This window comes from Mytilus galloprovincialis, chromosome 12 (genome assembly GCF_965363235.1).
Source record: "Mytilus galloprovincialis chromosome 12, xbMytGall1.hap1.1, whole genome shotgun sequence".
In the NCBI taxonomy this organism is placed as follows: Eukaryota; Metazoa; Mollusca; class Bivalvia; order Mytilida; family Mytilidae; genus Mytilus; species Mytilus galloprovincialis.
Genome location: NC_134849.1, coordinates 909,851 through 920,620, shown reverse-complemented (window position 1 = coordinate 920,620; position 10,770 = coordinate 909,851). Strand labels below are relative to the sequence as shown.

Here is a 10,770-nt window from a genome sequence, read left to right as displayed (position 1 = left end):
TGTTAACCAAAGGTGTCACTATTACATAATTAAGTTTCAATAGGAATGTTAACAGGTAGTACTTGCTTATCATTTATTGATGTCACATGACCATGTTAACCAAAGGTGTCACTATTACATAATTGAGTTTCAGTAGGAGAGTTAACAGGTAGTACTTGCTTATCATCTATTGAGTCGATGTCACATGACCATGTTAACCAAAGGTGTCACTATTACATAATTGAGTTTCAGTAGGAGAGTTAACAGGTAGTAATTGCTTATCATTTATTGATGTCACATGACCATGTTTACCAAAGGTGTCACTATTACATAATTGAGTTTCAGTAGGAGAGTTAACAGGTAGTAATTGCTTATCATTTATTGATGTCACATGACCATGTTAACCAAAGGTGTCACTATTACATAATTGAGTTTCAGTAGGAGAGTTAACAGGTAGTAATTGCTTATCATTTATTGATGTCACATGACCATGTTAACCAAAGGTTTCACTATTACATAATTGAGTTTCAGTAGGAGAGTTAACAGGTAGTACTTACTTATCATCTATTGATGTCACATGACCATGTTAACCAAAGGTGTCACTATTACATAATTGAGTTTCAGTAGGAGAGTTAACAGGTAGTACTTGCTTATCATCTATTGAAAGATGTCACATGACCATGTTAACCAAAGGTGTCACTATTACATAATTGAGTTTCAGTAGGAGAGTTAACAGGTAGTACTTGCTTATCATCTATTGATGTCACACGACCATGTTAACCAAAGGTGTCACTATTACATAATTGAGTTTCAGTAGGAGAGTTAACAGGTAGTACTTGCTTATCATCTATTGAGTCAATGTCACATGACCATGCTAACCAACGGTGTCACTATTACATAATTGAGTTTCAGTAGGAGAGTTAACAGGCAGTACTTGCTTATCATCTTTTGATGTCACATGACCATGTTAACCAAAGGTGTCACTATTACATAATTGAGTTTCAGTAGGAGAGTTAACAGGTAGTACTTGCTTATCATCTATTGAAAGATGTCACATGACCATGTTAACCAAAGGTGTCACTATTACATAATTGAGTTTCAGTAGGAGAGTTAACAGGTAGTACTTGCTTATCATCTATTGATGTCACACGACCATGTTAACCAACGGTGTCACTATTACATACTTGAGTTTCAGTAGGAGAGTTAACAGGTAGTACTTGCTTATCATCTATTGATGTTACAAAGCGAACATATATAATGGATTGAGTTTCAGTAGGAGAGTTAACAGGTAGTACTTGCTTATCATTTATTGAGTCGATGTCACAAACTGAACATATATAATGGATTGTGTCTAATTTATTCTCTAAAATGTTAATCATTTCACTTTTTAATTTCTCGCAGTGATAATGTATCCAATGATTTTCCTCTACTACACCAAACAAATCTCGATAAGACTTTGCTTTTACATTTTAAACAGTCTTCAGGGTTCTTAATATCATTACTACCAACACTTGTAACGGCTTTAGATTGATTGATCATGGTATTATTCACAACTGATGAATTATGATCATTGTTAATTGATGATAACAAAATATCACATTGCTCTTTGATTTTGGTATTGAGATGTTTATAGTCTACATCATTACTCATCTGCAAGAAAATTTTAGAAAGTTCATCTGTAAATGACATACATTGTTTCCCATTTACTTCAATACGACATTTTGTATTAGAAATGTTCACCCTATACAGTTGCTTTGAAGGATTATTAACATCAGCAAATAAAATTGACCTCTCTTATAATTTCTTTGATAAATCGAACCTCTCATTTACTGTTAATTTTTAAACTTTGGTTTAAGCTAAAATACTGGTCGAAGCATCTATTAAATTGTAAAAATGCTGCTTACGAAAACTGTATGAATAAATTCCCCCTTTTCAAAGTTGCTTGAATATCAATTTCTCTATTTGCAGCTTCCTTAATTTTTTTTTAAAGTTCTTTTCTCATTTAATACATAATTTCCAGTAGTTTGGTTACTGTTGCTGGGTGTATATATTTTGGTTGCAACTAATTCTCTATTTGACCTTCTCGACATTCTATTTGACCTTCTCGACATTTTGAATATTGTGACTACTAGTACTGTTGGTTGTATCTACTAAGAAACAGTGATATTGAAAAAATGTTTAAACAAAACAATGGTCTTTCATAACACTATTCTCTATATATAAAAAATGTTCACTGTTTAAAAGGTAAAAGGGCTGTTATATAATAACTTTAAAAAAATTTCTTCGTAAAATCAAGATGGCGACTATGAGTCAGCTATTGTTCTTTGTCTCGTGTATCACATTTTTTTTCTCGAAAAATGGCAATGATTGGATTTTCTCTCTGCTAAAGATTATAAGAGCGTAATTATTTGTTACATTTTACCGGCAAGTTTTTTTTTACCCCAAGATGATCCTCAGAATAGAATCCTGTACGCCTTCTGATGATACAGGATTTGAATTACTTTTAATCGAAAGCATATAAAATATGCAGAAAATCATATTCACATTTTACAAAGTATATATAAAATATTTTCCATTTCTGCACGTCGGAGCCATTAAAAATATGCCTTTTTCATTGAGCAAAAAACGATCTTTTTCAACTGCATTTTTAGTAAATTGTTGCCGCATGACCATATATATTTTTTTGGTTGCAATGTAAATCTTGCATTTCTAGGAACAGGATCTGCTACCCGTTTTCCCCTAGTTTGTTTAGTCTTCGAGGGAAAAAAAGAGGCACTGGTACGGTTACATGGAAATGTAACAATAATTCAAATTTTATTGTTACATTGGAGACTAAATGCCGGAATGCATGGTTGGGTAAGGACCTGTTTAAATACGAATGTAACAATAATTATTGAGGCTACGGTTACATTGCGTTATTGTTACATGAAAAAAAAGCAATGTACGATGGGATTAGTAGTATGTACTAAATAATTAAAGTTGAGGACATTTATTACATACATTTATAACATACAATTTATTAACTGTAATTTTTTATTTACAATGACAATTTCTACAAATCCAGTAAGTTGTTTTTAAAGTCCGACACATTTTTGATGAACGAAATTACGTCCTCCACGTATACGTGTACATACAGAATTTTTTAGTATTTAAGTTACAGTTTGCAAACTTTGCTTTTGATTATCAATTTGGGTCAAGTTATAAAGCTGTATGAAATGTATGTCTTGATATTATTTCAGTTTCGTTTAAAACGCATCCCAAGTTTTATTTTTTTTCACCATAAACAAAATTGGTACAAAGTATAATGACAGTATCAAGAGTAGGTGTGCAGTTAAATACTTTAAAAAGTGAAACCATTGAACCATATTTTTCGCCTTTGACAGTCACACTCCTTATCTTGAGTAGTATCTTTAAGAACACCAAAACTATTAATACGTAGTAAAACATTTGTTGAATAATAATATTCTATTATTTATCAGTATTAAATTACAAGTATTGTTTAGAACATTTGAAATAATGAAGCAATACAACTATAGAAGATTTAAGTTTAATCAATCTAGCGTACATTGCTGTTTTTCATGTAACAATAACGTAATGTAACCGTACCAGCCTCAGTAATTATTGTTACATTTGTAATTAATCGGTTCCTAACCCAACTTTGCATTCCGGCAATTAGTCTCCAATGTAACAATAATATTTTTATTATTGTTACATTTCCATGTAACCGTAGCCAGTGCCAAAAAGGCAAAATAAAATACGGATGACCAGTGGTACCCTATGGAAAATGCATTACGAATAATTGCGCTCTTGTAACCTAAAAAATCATTCTGGGTTCTCATTGGGTACTCAGGAGATAAATGTTCACATTAAAACACTATTAAGTCTGTAAAATCTGTAAAAACTGTATCAGTCTCTCTTCAACAGTTACACAACCATACACAACCTTCACCAAATAATTACTAATTTGTCCAGCAATTCAGTATACTTTGAAAAAGTCCAAGAAGCGCTCATAATTTTTTGACAGATTATTACCTAAGGCAGACAAAATTAGATTATGAAACATTTTCATGGACAACATGTTACAGTGGAATATTGTCATGGACAGAATTTCACAGTGTCATTGACAGCATAGTTAACTATTATCCCGAAGAAAGGGACTAAATTTCAAGGACAAGGACTGTATTTCATAATAAAATAGTGTCTTAAACAGTACATCAATTTGAAATAGTGTCCGCGGAAAATATTTGTTTTATAAGAAATTATAATGAACACCAGTGGGCCTCATGACAACAGATGCTGAAGTCGGAGTTTGCGCACTGCTGCAGCGCCCCCCTTCAAATAGACATCTTCCGATAGTAGACCATAAACACGGCAAAGCACTAGAACGCCTATATCTTGGGGTATTTATAATTAGGATTGTGAAGAGACCTTTTTCAAAATGAGAAAAACACATACACACCCAGGGGACAACGTTCTTACCACGATACGAACATCACATTATTATTTCCCCCTACTGACCCTTTTTCTGCGAAAAGATGTGTTGTTTATTTATTAATAAACTCCACTTAACTTGAACTTCCTGCTAGGTTTTAAACACTTTTAAACTTATATATAAATCGAAACTTTTATTTTGTGAACTTTAAAAGAAACAAGGTAAGAAAGATAATAGTTTTGATCTGTAATTCACAAACTACTACATGCCTTCTTCTTCTTCATTATTTTCTTCATTATATGGAGTACCACTACCTTCGAAGTGTAGCACAGATTAGTAAATTTAACTGTAAGCAACTATGTGCATATGCAGAACTAATTTACAGCAAATATAATAGGTGCACAAACCAGTATAATTTGGCCTATAACTCAATTAATAACGATATTGAAATATAGGATACCAACACTGCCTGGCGTCTCAGCCTGGCGTACCCATCTTCAAGTTAAAATCGTAGTGGCAGTATAAAAGTTATGAGAGTCCAATCATTTGTAACCTGAAACGAAGGGGTGTTTGGAGGAAAATACGGACGTGTGGAGTTTAGTTTGAACATATTTTATTTGTGTAAATGTGCAAAAGGAATGAGACACAAGTTAATCAAACTTATGAAGTCTTCTCTCACGTGTGGAGGAGGGGTGGGGGTCCTTCATTTCTGCACTTTTTAATATTTTTATTTCAATTTTCTTTATTCATTATTTTTTTAAAGTTTACAATGATGTCCTATTCTACACATATTCTAATTTTATCAAAGTCTTGAAACTTTTATCGCAATATTAACCGTATAATGTTTTTTGGAAAATGCACCCGATGACCCCGCCTGCAAACTCACATGGTTGATATGGCTATCAATAGAAAATAAGAGTAATATTCAATTTTGTTTATTATCATTAAAACCACTACAGGTAGAGAAAATCTGACACATGATGTTGAGAATGATGAGATCTACCTTACGACTATTGACATAAAAACTGTAATACAACTTTGTATATGAGTTGAGCACCTAAAGGACCAAGCTTATCATTTTATTTTTCATTTTTGCATATTATTTTGATAATAATTAGATTTAGAAAGTTAGAGATAATCCTTGAATTACAAATATGATTTGCAAGACAAAAATCTATAAATGTTTCAAATGGTAGAAATCGTCAGATGAATCATTACTAGAGTTATTGTCTTTAGATGACAATTGTTATCAGTGTATTTGAGTTTAGATAAAACTAGCATAAAGCTACAATAGATAGATAGAAAATCAATGAGTAAAAAAGATCAGCAAGAGAAGATGTCCATACATGTAGTTTCATTGTGGAAATCTTGCAGTTGTTACTCTTTAATAATGTTTTCTTTTATTTTTTTGTCAATGTTGCCTTTTCTAAAAAAAAATAGAATAATAATTAGAAAGAAACTCAAATAAGTGAAAATGATCAGCAAGAGAAAGTATACAAATAAGTTTAACAGCCAAAATTGTATTTCACTCCTTATTGGAGGTAATGCTCTTTACAGTCTTCATGACAAACTTTTGAATCTACAGGCATTGACAGGACTGAAGCTGAGGTTAACGAAAATATCAGTCAGATTATATTGGTCTGTAGATATTTATAGAGACTGGGGTCGTGGGCTTTATGGTTCAGTGTAAGAATTGTCTTTAATGAAGATTATTAGTATTTTGTTGGGATTTTTTTTGCCTAATAAAGGCAACAGTAGTATACCGCTGTTCGAAAGTCATAAAACGATTGAGGGAAAACACATCCGTTTTACAAACTAAACCAAGGGAAACACACCAACTATAAAAGAAAAAACAACAAAACGCTTAAGTGCCACAAAAACACAAACGACAATGTTACACACAGAACAACGAACTTTAAGATAACAACTCCAATTTTCCTGACTTGGTACAGGACATTTTAAGAAAAAAATGGTGGGTAAAACGAAAACATATAAAAAACACGATAAGTACAATTGTAGATAGAAACCTAAATAAGTAACAATGATTAGCAGGACAAGATCTACAATTATAAGTGTCCGGTCAAAACTGTCAGTTCACTCCTTAATCATGTTTTTCTTTAATGAAAAATCTTACCCATTTTTAGTGTTCTGTCTCACATCTTTAATTATTTTAGATGAACAATTCCCAAACAGAAAAATAAATGAACAAATTGCTTTCAAATCGTATTCAAATCTCTTTCAAATCGTGATTCTGCGATTTGTTAGTACCATTTGCTTGCGATTCATTAAACAAATCATAGACAAATCAGAATTTTCCAAATTCCCTAAATCTGATTTCTATGTGATTTCTTTCCGTTGTATGATTTGAAAGCCATTTGTTTCTGTTTTTGCGTGATTTCTTTATGATTTGTTTACTTAGAATATCGTATGAATTGATTTGAAAGAAATTTGTTAACTTTAATTGTTAGCTAGAACGGTGTAATTTCGTTATGATTTGTTAACTTTGAATAACATATGAAATGATTTGAAAATGATTTGTTAACTTTCTTAGCTATCTTGGTGTGATTCATTGACGATTTGCTAGAATGAATAAAATGTTAATGCATTCCAGGTTTCTTTGTTTATCTATCTCTCTGACTTCCGGTTGAGGTCAAATTCAAATTTCAAATACTGTTCTATATTAACTGAACAAAGAAGGTTGCAAGATGAGGAGTTTTATTCAGTCTATGAAAGATGACGCTGGTAAGGAATCTTTATATTTATAATTTCACATATTTAACTAATACTATTCAAATGTTAACCTTTAAAATTCAGAAACTGTGCATTTCAGTATCTCAATATAATCATGATAGTTTAGTGCGGTTAGGATTAATTTTAAAAATAAAAAATTCTCCAGTCATTCAATATTTCACAAAATTCTTCCAACAACACTTTACATACTTTAAACTACGCTCTGAATGCCCACGATTTCGCGGGTGTGTTCTAGTGTATATATATATTACAATGTAGCAGATTTGGACCAAGGCTAAGACCCATCACCTATTCGACATTATATTCTACTAAGTACACGTGGTTGCCTATGTTTTTTTTCAAATTCCGTTTGAGTCAAATTCCGGTGAAAAGTAAGAGAAACTTCACAAAGAACAATTTGTCCCTCATCGCAACCAAAGATAGTACTCTTTTTTACAATTAGTGGAGTAGCTATTAAAGGTAAACAGAAGACACTTGCGCTTCAAAGTTTGGGGGTTTCAGGGGCAGAACTTATTTTTGATCTGGATGTTAATGATACAATCTGTGAATTGATGATTGATGCCAATTTATTAACGATTTGCTTGTGATTTGCTTGAGGTAGGAATATGATTTACTTCTGATTTGTTAAATATTTGATAACAATTTCTTAACGATTTGAAAACAATTTGCTTCTGATTTGTAAATGATTTCAAAACAATTTCTTAGCAATTTGGTTATGATTTGCTTATGATTTGTAAGCAATTTGTTCGTGATTTGTTATTGTGATTTGTTAGCTCATTTGCATGTGAAATTTTATCACTTTCAAATCACAAAAAAATCATACGATTTGTTTATCATTTGTTACCCTGATTTGCTTATGATTTGTAAGCAATTTGTTTGTGATTTGTTATTGTGATTTGTTAGCTCATTTGCATGTGAAATTTTATCACTTTCAAATCACAAAGAAATCATACGATTTGTTTATCATTTGTTACCCTGATTTGCTTATGATTTGTAAGCAATTTGTTTGTGATTTGTTATTGTGATTTGTTAGCTCATTTGCATGTGAAATTTTATCACTTTCAAATCACAAAGAAATCATACGATTTGTTTATCATTTGTTACCATGATTTGTTCCTCAATTTTTTTTGTTTGGGTTACTTTAAAAAGCAAAAGTGATTAAAAAAGAAAAGAGTTACAAATGATTTAAATTTCGCTGACATAAAGTTGACTCGATAAATATTATATTTAAATTTTAGCTGTTATTAACTTTGGTAAAAGTTGAGTTAATACATATCTACTAAATACTTGACTTTTACGTATCATTATTGATTTCTATTTTTGTCATTCATTTAACATTTCCGTTTGTACAGACTATCATGTGATTTCGATTGTGTTTATGTCACGTGGTTTTCTTTGAATCAAACTTATCTATGTGAAATTTAAGTATTTCCTGTAATTGTTGTGAAATTGTGAAAATGCAGTGTATGACAAAAATTGTAAACAGTTATTTCTGCACTAGTTGAAATTTCCGGATTTCAGATTCACGTTTTAAGATTGGTTCTTGTGTTTGTGTTTGATAAGAGTTTGGTGAGTCAAGCTATTCCTAACTTACGGTTTATGTTTAAGGTGTGCTGTAATAGCAGTGCCTAGGGTTGGGGGTGGGGGTGAGCTATATCATATACACATTTAACCCTGCCACATTCTAAATGTGCATGTTCTAAGTTAGGAGCTTGATTTTAAGTAGTTGTCTGCTATTTTGTTATAAACAATCTGTTGGCTTTTGATATTTAATGTCACATTCTGTCAGTTCCGGGTCTAATTTATAACTGACTATATTTTTCACATTGTTGATTGCATTCCAGTGGTTTTCGGTTGTTTAAATCCACTTCATATGAACTCTGTGAAAATGTTGTCTCTTTTCCAATTACACCAAATCTTCTTATTCTATATGTGGTAGACTGTATTTTATAGGTTTTACAGCTGTAATTGTGTATATTTTTATATTTAGTTTATTGTGTTATATTTTGTATATGATATGATTTATATTGGGTAATTAAGGGTATAGTATACTAATTACAGATTGTAATTAGTTGATTAGTTCATATATATGCTTTGTTCATTTTATCTACGTATTTGACAGTTGGACTTATTGACATACGACATTTTCTACTGGTTTTGGGTAACTTTGGTTTGACTGTATTTAAACTCGGGTAGAACATTCAACAGCAAGGACTACGGGTATGATATATTTAAACTCGGGGAAAGTCATTCAACACTCAGCAGCAAGGACTACGGGTATGATATATCTTAACTCGGGGTACCTCATTTAACATTCAACAGCAAGGACTTCGGGTATGGTATATTTAAACTCGGGGTAGCTCATTCAATATTCAACAGCAAGAACTACAGGTATTGTATATATTAAAACTCGTGGTAGCTCGTTAAACACTTAACAGCAAGGACTACGGGTATGATATATTTAAATTCGGGTTAGCCCAATCAAAGTTCAAAAGCAAGGACTACGGGTATGATATATCTAAACTCGGGGTAGCTCATTCAACATTCAACAGCAAGGAATTCAGGTATGATATATTTAAACTCGGGTTATCTCATTTAACATTCAACAGCAAGGACTCCGGGTATGGAATATTTAAACTCGGGGTAGTTCATTCAACACTTAACAGCAAGGACTACGGGTATGATATATTAAAATTCGGGGTAGCTTCATCAAAGTTCAACAGCAAGGACTACGGGTATGATATATCTAAACTCGGGGTAGCTCATTCAACATTCAACAGCAAGGAAGACGGGTATGATATATTTAAACTCGGGTTATCTCATTCAACACTCAACAGCAAGGACTTCGGGTATGATATATTCAAACTCGGGTTCGCTCATTTAATATTCAACAGCAAGGACTACGGGTATGATATATCATAACTTGGGGTAGCTCATTAAATATTCAACGGCAAGGACTACGGGTATGGTATTTTTAAACTCGGGTTCGCTCATTCAACATTCAACAGCAAGGAATTCAGGTATGATATATTTAAACTCGGGGTAGCTCATTTAATATTCAACAGCAAGGACTACGGGTATGATATATTTAAACTCGGGTTCGCTCATTTAATAATCAACAGCAAGGACTACGGGTATGATATATCTAAACTTAGGGTAGCTCATTAAATATTCAACAGCAAGGACTACGGGTATAGTATTTTTAAACTCGGGGTAGCTCATTCAACATTCAACAGCAAGGACCACGGGTATGATATGTTTAAACTTCTGGGTAGCTCATTTAATATTCAACAGCAAGGACTTCGTGTATGATATATCTAACCTCGGGGTACCTCATTTAATATTCAACAGCAAGGACTTCGTGTATGATATATCTAACCTCGGGGTACCTCATTTAATATTCAACAGCAAGGACTTCGTGTATGATATATCTAACCTCGGGGTACCTCATTTAATATTCAACAGCAAGGACTTCGGGTATGATATATTTAAACTCGGGTTCGCTCATTTAATATTCAACAGCAAGGACTACGGGTATGGTATTTTTAAACTCGGGATAGCTCATTCAACATTCAACAGCAAGGACCACGGGTATGATATGTTTAAAC

General features: G+C 32.3%; 1 protein-coding gene across 4 annotated transcripts in view; it reads left to right on the top strand.

Moving 5' to 3' along the window:
- The first annotated feature begins 4,561 nt into the window (after positions 1-4,561).
- The window catches only part of LOC143054464 (uncharacterized), a 286,121-nt gene continuing 279,912 nt past the window's right edge, over positions 4,562-10,770 (top strand). Inside the window, exon 1 of one of the 4 annotated variants that reach the window (XM_076227475.1) lies at positions 4,562-4,632. The gene's annotated coding sequence lies outside the window, so the exon portion shown is untranslated. Of the gene's footprint in view, positions 4,633-8,611; positions 8,732-10,770 lie in introns of those variants that run through there. The other 3 variants (XM_076227482.1, XM_076227480.1, XM_076227476.1) reach the window with 3 other exon arrangements.